The sequence below is a fragment of the Chionomys nivalis genome, chromosome 15 (assembly GCF_950005125.1).
Source record: "Chionomys nivalis chromosome 15, mChiNiv1.1, whole genome shotgun sequence".
Lineage (NCBI taxonomy): Eukaryota > Metazoa > Chordata > Mammalia > Rodentia > Cricetidae > Chionomys > Chionomys nivalis.
The window spans coordinates 10,251,910-10,274,020 of NC_080100.1; positions in this window are offsets into that span (position 1 = coordinate 10,251,910).

The window sequence follows — 22,111 nt, forward strand, 5'->3', positions numbered from 1 at the left end:
AAACTGGGATGAACTTCTGTGAATGCATCAGTGTCACTGAAAAATTGAGGTGCCTAGTTTTAATTTGCCTTCTTACCGTGAGAGCATGCAATTATTCTTTGCTCCCTAGTTCACTTTACTGCTCTTCTGTATAAGGGTAGGGCTCTCAGGCCCCCAAATGCCTTCAACTTCGTTTATGAATCGTGAGTTTCAGAGTTGGATGTCACTGATTTATCTAAGAGAAATAATTTTGACTTTCAAGTAAGAGACTGGTATTTCATGTGTGTGTATGTAATTAAGTTTTAGCTATCGCTAATGTCAAACCAAAGAAAATATTCTGTCTACAAAAAGAGATTTAAAAAAATGTCTAGAAGATAAACGTTTGAAAATTGGCATTGTGTGAGTTCCCACAACCAAGTAAAACTCCACCTAGGAATTCTTTCTAATTCCTTTAAAAAACTTCTGTGTTTCTTTTTCTTTTCCAAGTGAAATAGCCTCAAAGAAATGAAAACATTCTTAAGAAGCAACCTTATCTGGGGCCTCCTAGACTGCTGAACTACTAATATTGCTGAACTCAAGTGGTAAAGCTTGGATTACGAAGTGATAATAACACGCTCCTACATGCTGATGCCCAATTCGAACTCTCTGTTGACTCTAAAGAGAAAGTGAAGCCTGTATGTGTAAACAACAGCCATGAACGTAGGAACGAAGCTGGTCCCCAGGGACTGAAGATGCAGCTCTGGTGCATCCCTGACTCTGCATTCTCTTAACATCCTCTGCTTCCCCCGTCACAGTTCTGTCTTCAGTGTGGACTCCGGTCCCTGAGTTCTGAACTCTCTATCTGGCTCTGCCTCTTGACAGAGCTCACTGTCTAGAATACAGGAATCACACAACACACAGACAAAAAGAGAAGTCTGAGTTTCTACCAGGCTCTTGTTCTGTGTTCTTAGTGCTTTCTTTTCCTCTCTGCTTCCCTCCCTCCCACCCACCCTCTTTTCTCCCTCCCTATCTCCTTCCCTCCATCACTCCTTTCTTTCTCTCTTTTCCTTTTCCTCATTTCTTCCTCATATAATCTTGACAAGCCATGAGGTTCTTCAAAAATATCTTTGCAGCCAGAAGTGGCGGTGCAAACTTGCAGTCACCATGTTTAGGGGATGGAGGCAGGAGATGGATTAGGAGCTGGAGGCTAGCTTTAGCTATAGTTACTTCAAGGCCAACCAACCTAGTTACATGAGACTCTTTCTTAAAAACAAAACCAAACAAAATAAAACCAGCAACCAAACACTATCTCATGAAGAAAACATCAAGAAAAATCCTTAAGCCAAACGAAGAGAAAACCCATCACTAAGCTACCATTACCATCACCACAAAACCTCAAAAAGCCTTTCCAAACTTTGAGATAACTATTCAGTAGCACTTAACTCCATTCCTTTGGAGTGGACACTGGATTTAATGACTTGTTTCAGATGAATAAAGTCAAATGATTACGCCTGACTCTGGATCCCAGGTTACGAAAGAGCTATCAACCCCCATTGTCTCCCCTCCCTGACTCTCATCTTCCTCCGGCTCCTCTCCTTTGTTACATCTTGGGGCTACTTGGGCATCCATAGAAAGGCTCACGTGGTGAGGGACTGAGGTTTCCAGTTCTTCATCACAAGCTTGTCAACAACTAAGTGACCTTGGACGCAGATTTCCTAGCACCAGGCAAGAAGATTCTGGCTATAACCCTTCTTGACAGTCTGAATACAAGCTCACAAAGGCCCATGAGCTGGAGCCACCCAGCTGAGGCACTCTGGGTTCTCAGATTCTGAGAAATACTGTAAGTTGGCCTGGGGACCTGTCTTAGGCACCAAAGTGCTTGCCTTGCAAGCACGGGGACCCAAGTTTGAGTCCCAGAGCTGACATTTATACAAGCTGGGCATGGAGTACACACTTGTAATTCTAGTTGTGTGGAAGCAGAGATGGTGGCTCCCTGGGACTCCCTGCCTGCTAACTTAGCCTACTGAGAGAATTCCGTTCTCATGAGAAACTTTGCTTCATATAAGGCAGACAGCACCTGAGGGAAGACACATGAGGTTGTTGATCTCCATATACACACGTAGACATCTGCAAGTGATCCCATACACATATGTGTGGCCACACACACACACGCACATGAAGGGTGGTGTGAGATACCATTTTTTTTTGTTTGAGTTGGAACACCTTGTCATACAGCAACAGCTCATTTGCATAGCCCTCCACTATTGCTGTCTCCGCCTTACGGGTGACAAAACTGAGGCACATCTAAGGCAGATAAAGTAGCCTGTGCCGAAGTTGGGAAACTGTAGGGTAGAATGTGGACCCTTCTGACTGACTTCTGGGTTTATTCACATACCCTCTTGTCCATAGCTATAGTATTATAGAGTTTATGTACCATCCACGTCTTTTCAAGCTGGACCCACTCTGGTTTCTCTGTATAACAGTCTTGGCTGTCCTGGAACTCACTTTGTAAACTAGGCTGGCCTTGAACTCCTAAGATCCATCTGCCTCTGCTTTCCCCGTATTCTTTTTTTTTTAATTCTTTTAAAACTTATTTTAATTTTTGCGTATGTTTATATGTGTGACTGTGTAATGTGTGTGTGTGGTTCCAGTGAAGTCCAGAAGAGGGCGTTGGATCTCTGGAGCTGGAGTTACAGACATTGTGAGCGCCCATTGTGGGTGTTGGGGCTTCAACTTGAGTTCTCGGAAGAACAGAATGTTCTTGAGAGCAGTACACTCTTGAGCAGTGAGCCGTCTTTCCTTCTTTAGTCTCCCCTGTTCAGTTGTGTCAATTTTCAGGGTTAGTGGGTAATTTTGGAGGGATTTAGATAAATAATGAAGAGTGTTAAGGTTCGTTAAAAATATTTTAGTTAAAATATTTTTTTTTCCAGAATCATAGAATGAACCTCGAATCTTATTACTTAAAAAGCGTCTCGTGTTTATCTCACTTTCTGATTCTGGCCGTGAGCTTTCATCACTTTCACAATGATTTTTCTGGCCCTGAGTAAGGAAAGCACATTCACTCCTGTCAGAGACAAGTTATCACACACGAAGCCCCCGTGGGCCCCGCCGACTGCTGACGCACGTTTCTGTTAGACACGCGTAAGAACGTTAGGTCTCATGGCCCCAAGGAGTCAGCCTGGGCTCACACCCCACGCAGGTTCAGCGCTTTCTGGTGCTTCTCAGAAGAAAGGCAGACAGTTCTAATACCAGGGCTTTGGATCCGACTAGCTGTGCCAGAGACTCTAGTCTAGGAAAACCTCCGGCGGTGTGCCAAATGCTGGCTCTCGACCACCTCCCTGCACTGTACTCAGAAGTGGGGCAAGAAACTCAAGCAGTGTTTTCACGTCTGCCGGCATTCTACACAGCTGTGGGAGGCAGCTCCTTGCTTTAGGAAAGGGGAAGAAGTCATAGATTTAACATTTTTAATATGTGGGGGGTGTGCACATGACATGGCCCACGTGTGGAGATGAGAAGACAGCCTCTTTCCTCACCTTCCACCTTGGCCGAGACGTGGCTCCTTTGTTGTTCACTGCAGTGTATGAAGCCCATCTGGGAGCTCTGGCTCCGCCCCCTAGTTTGCTATAGGCGGGCTGGGGTAACAGACGCAGGGTACTGGGTCTCATTTTAAAAGGGGTTCTGAGGACTTGAACGTGGGTCCCCCACGCTTCCGTGCTAAGTGTGTCACCACTGACTCATCTCCCCAGTCTAAGCTCATCCTTTCTACGGAGAAAACCAAGAAAAATACTTGTAAACAGAAACGAGAAGATAGATAGGGGAAAGAAGGGTTGGAAGGCTGATAGAAGAACACTATAGTTCAAATTCTGTATGCTGAGGGAGCAAACTTAAGATGCTAACCGAGGTTAAACTTGGTTCGGAGCATTTTTAACTTATTTCTACCACAGATGCCTTATTCATGAGTTTACTGTAGAATTTCCCCTAAAGTCTCCTTGCTAACGGTGCACTAAAATAAGAAAACAGACTTTTATACACAAGCTGACCTTACCAAACAGGCACCTTCCAAACAGATGCATGTTTTGAATAAAAGCTGCCTGGAGATTACATTTCTGTGCCAAAAATTCATTTTATGAATAATAATTTTCACACAATTATCTATTGTTTTATTTAAAACAGCATGTAACTTGGAGCAAAGACTATTTTCTGCGATGGAAGATAATGCGTTCTAACAAATGTGTGGCGTTTCAATTGCCAGGATATATCACACCCACCCTCCCCACACGCCTGCCTGCCTGTCTTCTCTACCTGCCTGCCTGCCTGCCTCCCTCCCTCCTTCCCTCCCTCCTTCCCTCTCTCCTTCCCTCCCTTCGTCCTTCAGTTCCCTTGTTGTTCACTTCCCTCTTTTCCTAAGAAGTCGAAACTGACACTGGACTCATGCTTTTCCTTCTCCCAAAGGAGGAGAAGCTGTTTCCTGCTACATCCTAGGCAAAGCATGATTTTGATGGCTGGCAGCCACAAGTACGTAATGATGATCTCCAACAATGCAAGCCATGCTATTACACATCAGGTTAGAGACACACCCATCAATGTAGTTAGAGTAGAATCCAGCCATATAAAGGAGTTTTCTGAAACCCAAATATAATAATAACATGGGTTTGAGGTGAGGGGGTTACTACTGAAGCCCCATGGTTGCAGAGAGACTATGGCTGTGCCCAAACAAATTTTGGAAATTTAGCAGAGAAGCACAGCCAGAGTCTAATTTGTGATCATGTTATCTGCATTTGAGTTTGCATTATAATAGTATTTCCTTGCTAATAGTTAACTGACAACAATACCACCCCCCATTTTCTGATGTCCTAGGATACTGTCTAGCATATGTTAGGAATCTAACCATTCATCCATCTGTCCATCCATCCATCCATCCATCCATCCACCCACCTGCTCACCTGTTTATCTATCTATCTATCTATCTATCTATCTATCTATCTATCCATCCATCCACCATCCATCCATCTAGTTATACTTTTATTTTTTCTGTCCTTTCTTCTGGAGCATCTCTTCATCCCCCATCAGAGAAAACTCTTTGTTTTTAAGGGATCTTACTAGCATAATCCCACCAGGATAGTCTGTACCTTGAGGTGAACTGCCTTAGTAATTATGCCTATGAAGTCATTTTGCTGAATAGCATGGCGTTGTTATGGATGTTATACTGCTGTGTGCAGTCATGGAGGTCAAAATTCTGCCCATTACAACTGTAAAACTACAAAGCAACAGATTTAAGATGCTAATTGAGTTCTAAGTAGGTTCAAAGTCTTCTCATTTGCTATGCCACGGATGCATTATTCATGGGATAAACTGAGAAAAACGTATGAGAAACACAGCTTAGCCTCCTGTATAGATTACAATTGCTGATGCAGTAGCAATATTTCTGATGTTGTGGTTGGAGAATACAATTCAGAATAGATAAATCAAAACACTGAATTTAAAAGTGTATATTTTACGAGACTGGGAAAGATGAGGGAAACTTCCAGTGCTTCAGAATGCTCATCTGGAACATGGAGATGATGCTAACAGGGCTTTGCCGTCCCAGTGTGGGAAGGCACATGGAGAATTCCTAGTGTGTAGAAGGCAGCTGATAAACCCTAGCTGTGTAGCAACTTTACTGTACCGTAACATTTTCTGTTAATTGCCTGTGTTCTAGTCTTGACTGTGGGTCTCCTGAGAGCAGGCCTTGTGTGCCTTTTCCTCTGGAGCACTTCATGTGTTTGATACTGTGCTGGGCGGGCATGAGGGTATGTGGTAAATATCTGCAGGAATAAATTTTTTTTTGAAGTATTCTCTCAACCATGTTTTAGCATAGCGTGTGTCAAACAAAATGCATTTGAGGTTTGGATTTGGCCTGTGGACATTCAGTTTGTGATTCCTGCCAGATAGAATGGTCATGAAAATTTAGCATGGAACCTATTCAGACATGTGTTATCAATCTTTTGGAGAACTCGAGAAGCCTTAATAAATATCCATAGTATGTCTAATTTTGAGTAATATCAACACTGTTGAAGCTTTGACATTTCAATAGTTCATATTTTCTCTTTCAAGTGTTTTATTTGATCTTTTAAACCCCAAAATGTCTCCATATTTAAAAATGTCTCACTAGCTCTCTTATTCTGGTTGATTTCAGGTAGCTCTTTCCTAAGGATGCAACGTCACCATGTGCTTGTAACACAGAGCTACCTCTTAGAGGAAGACCAGAGGCATTATACAAGCATTAGTTCTAGATGTTTCTATTGCATGTTCCTCACTGATCCCTGAAATGTAGTTTTACCCCCAGCACTTAACTTCTTAGCACATAAAAGAAAAAAAAATGACAGCCCCCAGACAATGTGCAACTTAAACACTCTTTAGAATAAAAATCGATATAGAATTTTGTTGAGATGCATGCCCCATGGAATCATTAGAACAGGGTTAGAAGTACACTATGAAAAAAATCTTTCATTATAAAAGTGTTTACATAATCAAACACTACATTTTTAGTAACCCAAACACAGTTACAATATAATTATAAAAGCAACTATCTCAAACCAATCCCCAGGACTGTCTAGACAAACTGGTAGATTGATTTGAAATTTAATTAAATAAAGATTTTTTTTTTTAAAACCGCCCTAACAACAAAAACTCTGGATAACTTTGTTTCCTGTTTCTGAAGAGGTGGTTTGGAGAAAAACAGAGAGAAAGCCAGTTTTAGAAAGCATGTATGGGAAAAGAAAGAGACATCATGGCTAGAAGCTGTTACACTGGAGAAACCACTTTCAGGGATTTATTTTATAACTCAAACTGGAAACTGAATTTGTATTAGATTTCTATTTGGTTGTAAGTCACATAGATGTTTTGAAAAATGGGTTTTCCCTTTCCTGTATATTATCTCATGATTTAAGTATTGCATTTTCTGCCACTCTTCCAAGAAAAAGGTCTCTCCAATTATGCACTTTCTTTTCATACACTGCCAGTATATTCTCAAATAAAAGTCTTACAGTTTGGGGTGTAGTTTAAATGTGGATGCAGTAAGAAAAAGATTCCAGCTTTAGTCTGGAGTTTGGAGAGGAGTTCAGAGGGTTATGTCCTCTGCACAATGTAAATTAGCAGTTTCCCAACCCGTGGCTTGTGACCCCTTTAGAGGCTGCATATTAGACATCCTGCATATCAGATATTTACATTAGAGTTCTTCACAGTAGTAAAATCACAGGAAGTAGCAACAAAATGATTTTATGGCTGAGGTCATAACAACATGAGGAGTTTTTTTTCCAGAGTCACAGCATTAGGAGTGTTGAGAACCACTGTGAGGCACTACCATAGGGGTGCCTGGGTTTGTAAACTAAATGGATGGAGCAGGTGAGATTCATCTTGGTCACCTGTACCTAAGCTGGTGCCACTTGTCTCCTTTCCATCTTGAAACAATTGGGATTCATAGTAACACTGTTTTAAAAGATATTAAAAAGTATCTTGACTAATTTCGCTAAGTTCCTTGTAGACAGACTTCACTTTCATTTCCTGGCTCCCAAAACCTGAATAATCACACTGAAACAATATTAATTACAACATTGTTGGACTGACAGCTGAGGCATATTTCTAGCTAGCCTTTTCATCTTTAGTTAACCCATTTCTATTAATCTGTGTACCACCATGAGGTTGTGGCTTACTGGTAAGATTCTGGCATCTTTCTCCTTCACATGGTGTCTCTTTGACTCTGCCTTCTTTCTTCCTGCATTCAGTTTAATTTTCCTGCCTACCTATATTCTGCTCTGCCATAGGCCAAAGCAGCTTCTTTATTAACCAATGGTAATAAAACATACTCACAGCATACAGAGGGGAATCCTTCAACAGTTACTACTTCTTGATCCCCACAATAAATGATAAATAGGTACTGCCCCCCAAAACTTTGTGCTATGACAAGAGATGGTTCTTACCATATTTTTGGATTTTGTTGTGTACTTATAAAAGATGTGCCCCCAATAACTACCATGATGTAGGAAACCCAGATGTATCCTGTTTTATAACATCACCTATTGGGACATTTCTTCTCAAACTTATAATCATGTCCCTGCATGTTTCCCTCAAACTTGGACTCAAAATTCCCTCAAGCATCATAGTTATAACATTTGAGACTGGACTCTTCGCTTCAACTTCCCTTAAACCTCTCCTTCTGCCATTTATTAATTTTGGAGATTGGCTCCACCTCCTTTCCCATGTTGTAGCCTAAGTCTGTCATTCATAATTTATTCTTCCTTTATATCCTACAGGAGCTATGCACAATCACTTTCGACTGTATACCTAATGTACCTCTTCTTCATCATCATTATCTGTATTATCATCTCTTCTTGATACTCCTTAGCAGATGCCTTGCCTTCTTTTTAAAAACATCTTATCAGTCTCCCACTCATTGGCTAAACTATAAAAAAATGTAAGCATGTATCTTTGAGTGGTTTGAGGTACTTGCATGAAATCCGAATCATAGTATGTGGCTTATGTGATCATGTAGAGTCTTCTACATTCACATATTATCCTCTTCCCATGCTCAATGCTTCTAACTCAGAAGTTCTTGCTGTAGAATAATGTTGTTATACGCTGTAAAGATTTGTTACTCATATTGTTTTAATAAAATGCTGATTGGCCAGTAGCCATGCAGGAACTATAGGTGGGGTGACCAGAATAGGAGAATTCTGGGAAGAGAAAAAGGCAGAGATGCTGTTGCCAACCAGACTCAGAAGAAGTAAGATGAGAATGCCTTACTGAAAAAAGGTTCCAAGCCATGTAGCTAAACATAGATAAGAATTATGGGTTAATTTAAATTTGTAAGAGCTAGTTAGTAATAAGCCTGAGCAATAGTCCAAACAGTTTATAATAAATAATAAGCCTTTGTGTGGGTTTTTTTTTTTCAACTGAACAGTTGTGGGACTGGGAGGGATGGAAAGTTCTGTCAGCAAGTTCTTGGTAGCTAAAGGTCTTGACGATGATTGCTCTCCATGGTGTCAGCCTCACCTATACATTCACGGCATGAATCCCATGAGATCTCTCCAGATTACCCTGCTTGAAGTAGAATCTGTGGTATCATCAGTCCTGGAATCCTATTTGCTCACTGTGGTTTTTGTGGCCACTGTGATTATTTTGTGCATGTTTTTATAACCAATGTTTATTATCTTGCTGTTTACAATATCCTTAAAACAATGACCTATGTGTATCTTACATTCGTCCTTATCTTCTTGGCACTTTGCATGGTGCCTGGCAAATACACAATGCTTAATTAATAATAGTTAAAAAAAACAACTGGGTCTCCTTTTTACTGAAGCTATTATCTGTCAATAACTACACAGCTGGAGTAGAAGCACTGGGTTCCCTGGCCCCTCCACAATGAGGTATTGACTGTCTTGACCTTGTCCAGGTCTTGTCCAGGTCACCATAGCTGCTGTGGGTTCATGAGTGTAGCTGTCCTCTCATGTTACCTACCAGGTTTGGTCCAACCTTTCTGGCCTCTGGTTGCAGTCTGTCTTCCCCATCTTCCACAGTGGTCCCTGAGTCCTGGGCTGGGGTAGAGAGTAGGGTGATGGGGATATTCCATTTGTGGTTGATACTCATTCTCTGAACTTTGACCAACTATGAATGTCTTTTAAAACCACCATCCTCTGCACAAAGAAACATCTCTGATGACATCTGGGAGCTTCACTAATCTGTGAGTATAGAGGCATGAATTTAGATGGTACACATTCAGTTCTTTAAGGAGGACTTAGAGAGTTAAAGTGATAGGTGTCTTAGTGGCTAAGAACTCTTATTCTGCTCTTCCAGAAGACCTGGGTTTGAATCACAGCATCCACATGACAGTTAACAAGTGTCTATAATCCTAGTTTCAGAGGATCTGATGCTCTTTCCATACGCTTTTCTCTTCTGGCCTCTGTAAGCACTGCAAGTACAAAGATACATGCAGGCAAAACACTAATTAGTGCTTATAAAATGAATAAAAGTGAATAGGAGCTTGAGGTCTAAAAGATTCACTCTTTATCCAAAGGGAAGTACTCCAATTGCCTCTTCAGAAAGGCATGAACTGAAGACTGCAAACTTAACAGCCTCTGATCTAGGACCATCTTCCTATAGGTGGCTTCCTGGAGGTGTAGGGATAGCCACTACTTCCTAGGGTAAAATCTGAGCTTGTCCTTTTGCTGTTCTCCGGGAATAAGAGGAGTTAGGTTATTCTTGTTTAGTGGTATCTGAGGCTTAAGGAGGACACAGAAATCTCTAGTTGAATTATGCCATGGTCAGTCTTGCCTTTCCATTGAACTTTACAAGATGCCAACAGGGATTCCTTCTAAAGTAACTCACTTCAAGTTACACTGGAATTTTCTAAAAGGTATGGTACAGCAAGAAAGAGAGTCTCTGGGCAGTCCTTCCAGTGTCTGCTTCACAGAATACAAAGTTCCCCGTCTCCGAAAGGTAAACTTTATCTAAGTTGAGTTCTCCAAGGCAAGAACTTGAACTGGGCTGTGGAATCACAGGATGGCAAGAGAATGGGATATAATGTTGCATTTTAGATTGTGGAGGTAGAAAATTTACATACTTAAATATTAAAAGTACATACACTTTTCTATTGAATAGGATTGTTATGATTATGGGAAAGAATATAATTAGGAAAGACATGGAGAAAATCTCATGACCTTGGGCTGGGGTGGGACATCTAATTTGTAGAAGCTGATTTCTTTTTATTAATGCAGGCATAAGATGAGGCTTCAAAGCCAATGAAAATTCAAGATGATCTCTGTTGTCTGTATGAATGAGTTATAGTCATTAATTACTTGGAAAAAGGTCATGACAGGAAGCAAGACACTAATCCTGTAGTTTAGTTTTTTTTTTGTCTTAGCTTCTATTGTTACTGATTCAACTGTTTGCCACTGTCAATCAAAGGGTCTTTGGAAAAGTATTCTAAGATATTGAAGAAAGTACGGCGATGCTTTAGCTCTCTCGTCACACTAACTTGGTTGATAGCTTAGCCATCAACAGAAACAAAGTGAACTGGATGAACTAACCACCCTCATTCGGCCACCTTACACCAAATACATCACAGTATCAAGGTTAAAAAAAAGAGGAAGAAACATCACAAGAAACTTTTAAGCGGGATTCTCAATCTAATTTATCCATTAAGAAATTAAAACTGGAGGTACTGGAAAAGCCAGTGTAGAAAATGACAAGCCTGGGATGCCAAGGAACTCAGGCCAATGGTGCCAATCTCCATAGCAACTAGAAGCCTACAGCAATCCCTGGCTTATAGCAATGGTTGCAAACCAACTCAGGAGTGGGGCTCTTCAAGAACTGTGATTACTTTGGAATTAATAAATTTGGATATTGGGAGTAGAGGTTGTGCTTACTTGGTCTTCACCGTTTGAGAGAGTCAGTCTGATGTGGCGGTGGGTGGCTTCGTGTTCGGCATACGTTATCATGGAAACAGGGTAGGAGCATGGCATACTTATTATGTCAGCTACTTGGTATTCGAAAGCTCCATCATTCATCAGATTTTTATTTTGACTGTTGCTTCTGTCTAATACTCTTGTAGCCCTTTAGAAAAAGGGGACTCAGGTTGTTAAGGGAAAGGAGGTTCCAAGGGCTATAGGAAAGCAGGCCATGGTTTTATTAAGTTGCATTAAACATGGATGCTGTTGGCCTTGCTTGCTTTCAACTCCTGTTTTCTTGAAGTCAGGAATATTACGTGTATTTAAACATTATTCTTCACAGTGGAACACTTATGTTTAGCACAGTAATTTGGGAAGAGGATCTGTTTTTCATGTACACTGCTTCTCTGAGTGCTATTCTGAACGCAGCTGCCCCGTGTTGCATTTAGAGAGCCAACCGTTGTGGCCTTTGATAGGCAACAAAGAGAGCATTTTAGTAGTCTTGGCATCTGTCCTTGCTGGGACAAGAACTGTGCAACACACTGGCAAGCATTCAGGATTAGGAGGGAAACTGCCAGCGAGGCCTCACTCTCCTGTGCTAGACACACACATAGCTTGTTCTCCTAAAGCCTGGCTGGTAATCTCTGGACCGAAGCCTATCTAATCAGCCATCCTGCTGCGCCACCATTTCCTGCACTATCTAGAACTGACGTGTAAATGGATGAGGCAAAACAGTCAGCCTTTTCCTGAGAGTCAGGGAGGCGATGAGAAGTTATCAAGGGCTTACTAAGGAAGGGCTGCCCAGCCAAGAGCTGTAGGATATAGAGGAGAGGCTGTGGGAGTTACAAGTTAGAACTGCTGGTCTAGAATCAAGATTCCCAAAGGTGATTTTTAAAGTATTTGCTTAAAATTTTCATATAGTTTCATCTAAAAGTTTAAAGTTCCAAAAAATTGATATATAGCATAATGTGTGTGTATATATTTATATATGCATACATGTATACAAACAAGCATACATAGTAGGAAGATATATAGAAGAAGGTGGATGTAAATGTACCCTATTATCTGTTTATGTATCTGTCTGTCCGTCTATCTACATGTCCTTTTAAGTTTCTATTCTTCTCTCTTTCTGTTTCTCTTTATATAATTATTTATATTCCTTTATACTTGTCAGCTCAAGATCCAGAAATTAACTGAGTGTGGTAGCTCCAACATTTGGGAGGTTGGGCAGGAGGGTTACCATAGTTTCGTGACTTTAACCTAGGCTCTATTTCCACTTCCAGGTTAGCCTAGGCAAAGAGTGAGACTCTATTTCAAGAAAGAGAAGATAAAAACAAAATTAACTCTTCTCATGGTCAGGAATGGAGGAGGAGAATGTGCTCTTTAGTATTGTCCCCTTGGCAGTGATGTTATACAGAAATAGCATTCCTTATAAGGCTACTGGAAAGGGAAAGCTCTCGGGCAGTAGTGGCTGCTGAATCGAATTACTACATTTTCACAGTGACCTCGTTTTAAACTGGTCGGTTGCTAGCCTCAAAGAGATGTGGAGGAATGTTAGACACAGAGGAGTGTCAGCTGGGCTGATTCCACGATGGTCAGATCCCCTAGCTTCTTCCAGACTGGAAAAGCCATTTTAATAGTTTCCATGATAACAACACCACAGCTTGGTATTCATTTATATTTAAAAATGTTGAGGTTCTTGAGTCTGTCTTAGTCAGGGTTACTACTGCTGTGATGGAACAACACAGCCAAAAGAAAGTAAGAAAGTCGAGAGAACAGGGTCTATTTGGCTTACCCTTCCTCGTCATGGTTCACCACTGAAGGAAGTCAGAGGATGAGCTCAAAACAAGGCAGGGACCAAGAGGCAGGAGCTGATGCAAAGGCCATGGAGGAATGCTGCTTACCGGCTTGCTCCCCATGGGTTGCTTAGCCTGCTTTCTTACAGAACCCAGGACCACCACCAGCCCAGGGCTGGCCCCACACCCAGTGGGATGCCACCCCAACAATCACTAATTAAGAAAATGCCCCACAGGATTGCTTACAGCCCAATCTTATGGAGGCATTTTCTCAGCTGAGGCTCCTTCCTCTCTGATGACTCTAGCTTGTGTCAAGTTGCTATAAAACCAGCCAGCCAAGGTCTCTATTTGCTGTTCAGTTTAAAAAGCTTTGCACATGATAAGGCTTTTTATTATCTTATTTACTTACCATGCAAAATAATAAATCTCATCCTGGTATTTTCAGACTCGTTGCCATGATCCTTCATTCACAGTCATGCTCCTGCCTCCTATCCCCTCTTACTGGTCTCCCTTTTCTCCCAAAATAAGTCTCCCTCTGCTTTCATGACACATACACAGAGTGTGTGCCATATACACATGTACACATGTCTAGATTCCACACATGAGGAAAGAAAGCATGTTATTTGTCTTTCTTTTCCTCCCTTTGCCTTCTTTTACTTACTTCCCTTAACCCATTTTTCTGGCTTATTTTGCTTAACATAATCTCCAAGCATTATCCTGTAAATGACATAACTTCATGTGACTGACAAAAATTCTACTATAAATTAACAAATATTAATATATTAGCTAATATAACCTATAACATATGAATTCATTATATATACCCATTTATATAATACACACACACACACACACACACACACACACAAATGTAGAGATTCCAGTGCAGACACACAGTTATTTGCATGCCATCTTTGCAAAGAAGACTTGCTAGTCTTCGCCATATTGTTAACATTTTTATCTTTGTGCTGCTGAAAGTCTTCTTACTGGGACATGTAGGTGTCTCTTTTTTAGTCTGTCCATTCTCCAAGTGTCCTCATTTTCCAGAACAAAAATCTCAACTGCTAAGGACCTTTAAAATATCACATATTCTTGATGCTGGTTATTTTAATAAAATATATTTATTTTTTGAGATCATAATATGATAGCATCATTTTTTCCTTTTCTTCCAAATGCTTCCTGGTACCTCCTCCCCTTGGTCTCTTTCAAAGTCATGGCCTCTTTTTTCCTTTAACTGTTGTTTTACACTCATACACACACACACATACACACAGAGGGACACATGTACTTGTACACATGCTCTCTCTCACACACACATTTCTAAATACATGAATACAATCTTCTCAGTATGAATAATGTTACTTGTATGAAAATGTAAATTTGGCATTGCTTAGCTAATCGATGTTCTCTTCCCTGGGGAATACTATACTGTCATCAGTGTTCTTTAGTTCTGTAGAGCTGGACAGTTTGGGTAACTTAGCCACTGTCCATTGGCTTCTGCTGCTGCTTCCACCACCTGGGTATCAACCCTGTCTCCATGTTCAGAATTCCCATTTTTCCAGGGAACTATAATCTAAAATATTGGGCTCATAGACATTGAAGGAATTGTTACCAGAGGTAACCAGAATTGTGGGCAGAGTAAGAGAAAGAAGACAAAAGAAAAGCTTAATCATGGGTATTGGAGTACAGATAGGAGTAAGACATTCTGGTGTGCTTTTGTGTGGGAAGGTGAAAATATATATATATATATATATATATATATATATATATATGAATAACTCACATATATATGAATAACATTATTGTCTGGTGGGTGGTTTTATATAACATTAGAGGTTATATATAACATTGAAAATTTCCTCAAGAAACAGATAAATGTTTGAGTAGATAGGTGTGTTTACCAGAGCTTGAACATTATACCGTGTATGTATGTATTGAAACTTGACATGACACCCCAATGATATGTATGATTTTATGTTTTCATGCTTTTGTTAAAATAAACTAAAAACATCTGATAGATTTCCCAAAGGAGACTCAATCCCATCAACCAGTCATGGCCAACTTGTGCCCACAGTCCTGCGGGATGGACATATGAGAATCTTGCTAGTGGATGACATCATTGTCCCTTGTCCAACTTGTGTGAGGTCAGAGGAGCAGAGTCATCTAACACTCAGCATCAAAGTCACTCTGTGTCCTGAGAACAGCACTCCCTTGGGCACGAACTTGGATGTCTCTCTGGAATACAATCTATTGAAGCTGCTGATCTGAATTTGCGATGAGTACGAATTAATTTCTATCCCACCAGATGTGTAGAAAAATTGTTTTCTACATTTTTGTTTTGAGATTGTGATGTGCAGCCATTGCCTGCAGCACATTATCTGCATTACTGTGAGTGAAATGCGGAGTATTTAAAATAAATATCCAATTTTCTTTATTTGCTTCTGCTACCACTGGCATAAACACAATTCATTTCAACTCTGTGGCTTCTCTACAAGGACATCTGTGAGCTATCATATGTAATCCCAACACTTTCACTCACCTTTTGTAAAATGAAAAGCCAGCATGATCTGCATTTTCCTGTTCCCTTGTTACGTCCATCATGTACCAAAGTTGGTTATTTCTGAAGAGGATGAAAAACAGCCTGATGGCTCTTCTCTTCAAGAAGGTCAAAAGTGAGGACATTGAATTTTCCTCAGTAATAATTGAATGTTTTAGTATGTTAGGAAACATCTCTCCAGGGAATAATGATATGTTAGGAAACATCTATCCAGGAAATAAGCCATGAAAAATTCCACACAGTTCATTACTGGCTAAGTTAAAGCCAATGAATGAAAGAGGCGTCTGTCTGGCAGTTCTGGAAGGGATGAAGACAGCAACTGCAGTCACTGTTCAGAACCAGTAATTAAAATAAAAGTGACAGTGGTCAGTAGTAGGAATTTCATAATATTAAAACACCAGCATGTGACATTTACTTATGGTAACTTCTTATTATGGCCTGGTAGGAAAAGTATTATACCCTGAACCCATAAAGCTGGAGAAGTGGAATTCTGTACCTGTGCACACTATCTGAAGTGGTGTGTGCAGGTGGATGCACGTTGGAGACTTCACTACCTGGAATCAAGTGTGTGATGTTGAGCAAATTGCTTATGTTCTCAAGGCTTCTCTTCATGGTGCCCAGGTGAGGAACAGACTGCTACCTCATCACTTTGCGGTGAGGATCAGAGGGTTTAACGTATCAGATATTTCCCAGTGTCTGCCAGTGGGGTTATATGTGTGAGCTCTGCCTAAGTAGCTTCATTCTCCTTGCTCTCGAAGAGACTGAAATTGAGATGAAACCGGTGACAAGATTCATCTATGCTGATATGGAAATTAAACATCATCAGGCTATTCTTCTGAAAGAACCAATTCCAACAACTATACCTCAAGAAACAGGGTGATCTGAGAGCAGAAAAAGGAAGTTGTTTGTGTTCTGCCCCACCAGATGACAGTGATGACTTGCTCTGACTGGCTGAGGGAATGCAATGACCTCAGGATAGGAGAATGCTGGGCTGAAGTGATGTTTTACAAGGGTTGTGGGGTCTGATAAAACCACCCCAACATTTGCCTTCATCCTCAGGTGTGAAGTTAGGCGCCCAGGATAGATGATTAGGTCAAATTCACTTCTGTAAGGATTGCGGTGGAAGATGGGAGAGAGGGAAAGAAAAGAAGTGAGGGAGGAAGGGAGTGGAGGAGACAGAGGAACAGATAAGGGGAAGGGAAAGGGAACGCAAGAGAGAGAGAATACACATACATAAAAATATACATATGTGCACGCATGCATGGACACACATACACACACAACTGTGTATGTGTGTCATTTGACCGACCCATAGACCACAGTGGTTCTGTTAGCTGAGGCCAAATATTCGACAAAATACAGTCAGGAAATCCTGTAGCTGCCGTCCAAATAAATAGTTCCTTATCCTGTGAGGAGGAGTTCAGTTTGCTAAGATCTCCCTTTCCTTGCCAGAGGCCACACCAAATGCTCATGGACAATGTGTCTGCAAGCCTTTTGATATAAGCCTTAATGTTTTTATCAAGAAACCACAGTTGGGATTTCAGTCCGGTGCTCCAGTGTGGGTCTCTGTCTCTGTCTCCTTTCATCGCCTGATGAAGGTTAATATCCAGGAGGATAACTATATGTTTTTCTTTGGGTTCACCTTCTTATTTAGCTTCTCTAGGATCACAAATTATAGGCTCAATGTCCTTTATTTATGGCTAGAAACCCAATACGAGTGAGTACATCCCATGTTCCTCTTTTTGGGTCTGGCTTACCTCACTCAGGATAGTGTTTTCTATTTCTGTCCATTTGCATGCAAAATTCAAGAAGTCAGAAGGAGAGAGAGCACGAACAAGGAACTCAGGACCGCGAGGGGTGCACCCACACACTAAGACAATGGGGATGTTCTATCAGGAACTCACCAAGGCCAGCTGGACTGGGTCTAAAAAAAGCATGGGATAAAACCAGACTCGCTGAACATAGTGGACAATGAGGACTGCTGAGAAGTCAAGAACAATGGCACTGGGTTTTGATCCTACTGCACGTACTGGCTTTGTGGGAGCCTAGGCAGTTTGGATGCTCACCTTACTAGACCTGGAAGGAGGTGGGAGATCCTTGGACTTCCCACAAGGCAGGGAACCCTGACTGCTCTTCGGGCTGCTGAAGAAGGGGGAGTTGATTGGGGGAGGGGGAGGGAAATGGGAGGCCGTGGCAGGGAGGAGGCAGAAATCTTTAATAAATAAATAAATAATAAAAAAAAGAAACCACAGTTTTTTTTTTATTTTTATTTTTTATCCTCTGGGAAGAATTTCTTCACTACTAGCTTCAGATTCTTAAAGGGTCAAATCTAATTCAGTTGTCTTCCAAATAGCATCCTACTGACCAACAAAATACTTAGTTGTATGATTTACCTTTGCAATGGATGATAAGACATTGAAATCAGTGTGTGTGTGTGTGTATAATTATCTGTATAATTAATTTGAATAAGGTTTTGAAAAGATATGTATCATTCTCATTCACAGATGGGAAAAGAAATAAACTTTCCAAGTATTACTTAGAAAAGGGAAACTTCAATATATAGGACTTGAGAATTGGAACTCACCATCTTATGTTGTTTTCTGACTTGTCCATATGTCCTCTACTAATTCTCTTGATATGGGAATAGTTTAATGTCGCTGTAAAACTTAGCTCCGTAGAAAAGAGGAAATGACCCTGGTCAGGCTATAGCAATCCAATAGCCAAACTCCACAAAGGAACTGGCTGAGTCCCACAGCCAAAAAAGACTAATTCTTGGCCTGGCTCACACCGCTGGACAAGTAGGTGTCACTTCCTCTGACCAACCAGGGTGATCTTTCTCCCATGACTCAGAAACACATTTTGATCATATTGAAAAGAAGACTAGGATGTTGGGAATGGAACTGAATTCGAGCCTTGACTTTAGATATTGCTTTGTTTTGCATTCCAGACTGTAGTAATCAATAGCTGAAGTAACCTACCAGCTTCCTATTTTCTGTAAAGCACATATGCGTGTATGAAAATTCACACATTCTGACTTCAGGAGACAGTGTGGGAAGAAGAGACACACAAGGTGGGCTCTGTTGCTATTTGATGGGCTTCAGAGTAGTGTCATGTTCTGACCATCTTCTGTTTCTTCTCTTTAAAGATAAATTGGAGTAAAACAAAACAAAACAAAACAAACAAACAAACAAAAAAAAAAACAAAAAAACTGAGCACCGAGGATTGGAATTGAAGCAACAAATGCTTGTGCGGAAAAGGCTCAGGATGGTAAGCCATGGCCCAGAACAGCCAACCAGGGGCAGAACTCTTCATCTGTCCAGTCCTTCCCACAGATACCAGGATGACTGTGTCTCTCCCCCTGGGTTTTATAAAGGTAAGTCATTTAAAGAGACATCCACTGCAGGACGCCAGTGCTTATCTTAAAACTGAGAGGACAGCTTTTCATCTAATGGAGATGAAAGACAGTATAGCAGAGACTGGAGGAGGTGCATTGTCTCCAGCCGTCTAAATGTGTGAACAAATTCAGGATGTGGAGTATGGCTGAACACTTGCCTGAGTTTTTATCCCATCACAAATGCCATGGAAAACTAATGTCATAGCGAACAAGTCTTGTCCTGTGGGTGCAACTTGGTTAGATTCTGGATCATAAAAAAAATAAGATCTTGTGAAAATAACAGAAATATAGACTCCATGCAGTTTGAATACTTGGAGATTCTGGACCTCTAAAATGATTTTGAAATATCCGTGTGTATTTAATAAAACATCTTGGGAATAGGACTCTGGTCTAAACACAATATTTACTTATGCTTCATACATGTGCTGTGGAAGGCAATATTATGCAACAATAAAAATGTCTTTCATGGAATGGAGTTGTATAATATGGAATTTTCTGTTTGCATTGTGATGTTGGAGATTAACTTGTTTTGAACTCTGAGGTATTCTTCATTTTCAGCTGAGGGATGCTCAGCTTGTACTGCATGATGGCATTGACTTTGTGTTAATTCTCTTTAGTGGTGCTGATTTTGTGGTTATGGAGAAGAATGTTTGTATTCTCAGGAAAATAAACAGTGGGGTTTTACAGTCACAACTTGCTGTGAAGTTGTTCACAGGGGAAAATAGCTTGGAGTCTATAGAGAAACACAGGAAAATATTAACATTTGGTTAATCTGACCATAAAAGGAAAAAAAATCCAAATAAAAGTTTGAAGGAACATGTCTCTACGATGGTACGTATCTCTTTAATCCCCCCCCCCCACACCTCTGTTTTTGTGTAGGTTCATATGTATGGAGGCTAAAGGGTGATACTGAGTAATTTCTTTGGTTTCTTTCCACCTTGTTTCTTGAGATATAGTTTCTTACTTAGCCAGAGCCAGTGAGGTGAAGGGCTCCACTGTGCTTGGGGTCCCAGACATGCACAACCACACTGGCTTTTACATGGGGGCTGAGTACAGGACCTTATGCTTGGAAAGCAAGCCTTCTATGGACCAAGTCATTTTCCAGTCCCTGTGCTTCTCTGAAATGCCGAATGCAAAGCTCGTCTCATAGAGCATCAGGCATTTATTTGTGTTTCAGGATAGGTGTCTACTCTTTCCATGTCTTATCTACCCTTGAGTTGCATTTTTTTTTTGTTTTTTTTTTTTTTTTTTTTTTTTTTTTGTTTTTCGAGACAGGGTTTCTCTGTGGTTTTTGGAGCCTGTCCTGGAACTAGCTCTTGTAGACCAGGCTGGTCTTGAACTCACAGAGATCCGCCTGCCTCTGCCTCCCAAGTGCTGGGATTAAAGGCGTGCGCCACCACCGCCCGGCTTGAGTTGCATTTTTGAGAGTAGTGGTTAGCCTGCCTATGCTCAGCACACTGAAAATGTTACAATTTTAAAAAGTGAATTTGATTTTAAATGAATTTCACTTCCATGCACACCATTTTATTTATTGATTTATTTTAATTTTATTTTTTAAAAAGAAAACCATCTTTTCTCATTTTAAATGGCGTACACTTGGACAAGGGTTATCCTTTGACACTCTTCGCTTTTGAAAACGTGCATTTCCAAATTTTTCCAGTGGGTGGTGGTATCTAGATGCCTGGTGCTCCTGATTTCCCCGCAAACGCCACAAGAGGGCAGTGCTTCAGATCACTGCTCAGTTGGGAAGGAAGAGCTAGCTGCCAGCTGCGCTCAATCTGACCAAGAAGGTATCACCGGCAGAGAGTTTAGTTGATGTGATACTGTCTGTGCTTGTTATTCAGAGTTTGGGATGAAAACTTGGAAGGTGGACTGAGGAAATGGAAATGTGGGTTGTCCTTGTTATAATCCCTTGCCTAGAACATCCAGTTTGTAGAAGCAATTGTCCCTTGGAATTTGTGAGTCTTTTCCTGCCTGTCCAGCACTAAGGTTGCTGTTTTCCTCATCTATCCACGTTGTCATGCATGAGCGCATTGACTTCACCTGACATTTATGCCTGTTACCATGGGTCATTAAACTGACTATCAAATTTAAAGTATATTATTATATTCTATTTTCTTTATGGCCTAAATTGTAAACACACGGTAATGCATGTTCTTCTTTTTTAATGTATCTACAGAGCTGCCGGTTTGCAGGTGTTTGTTACGCTTTGATTAACACTCAGAATCAAAGATAAATATTCTTTGTTTATAATAATCAAGCGTGTTCTAATATCCATAGATATCAATGTTAACACTGGGCATTCACAATCTAAAGGAAAATATACGATTCCAGGGTGTCTGTGTTAGAGCAAAGCACAGTCATTTCAGCCCAGAGTCCTCCCAAGACAGCGAATTCCAGAGGAATCGAGTGGAAAGAAAACTTGATGACTCTGTAGCTCTCTTTGGATGGTCTTCAAAGTGAGGCTATAGATCATCGTAAACGTCTAAGAGGGTTGGTTCAGTGCTGGTGAAGCCAAACCAGTGCCCAAAAGCAGTTAGCAGGCACTTCAGGGGCCCTCTCCCGAGTGTGGTCTGTTTCCAATCAATCTGCTCATAGTCTTGCCTCTGGTGTGGGTTGGGAGATGCCCTTTCCAAGTCTGCATTGCAAGCTCGAAGTTGGGGGAAGCATGGATTTTTTTGTCTCATTTTGTTTTGTTTTGGCATTTCCTGTCTGGTTGATCTTTTGCTTGTTTGTTTTTATTTTCAGTTTTCTGGGTTGTTTTTAAAGGGGGAAGAGAGATACAAAAAGGCAGAGACAGAGTTGGGTGGGTATGGAGGTGGGGAAGCTATGGAGGAATGGTGGGAAGAACATGGTAAAAATAGATTGTATAAATTTTTTAAACCAAAAATTTAAAAAAGAAAAGTAGTTTACAGTGTTCTTGAGCAGGTATGCCAGGGGAAGTTGAGAAGAAATAATGGAATTGGGGTTGGTGGGCACGTGG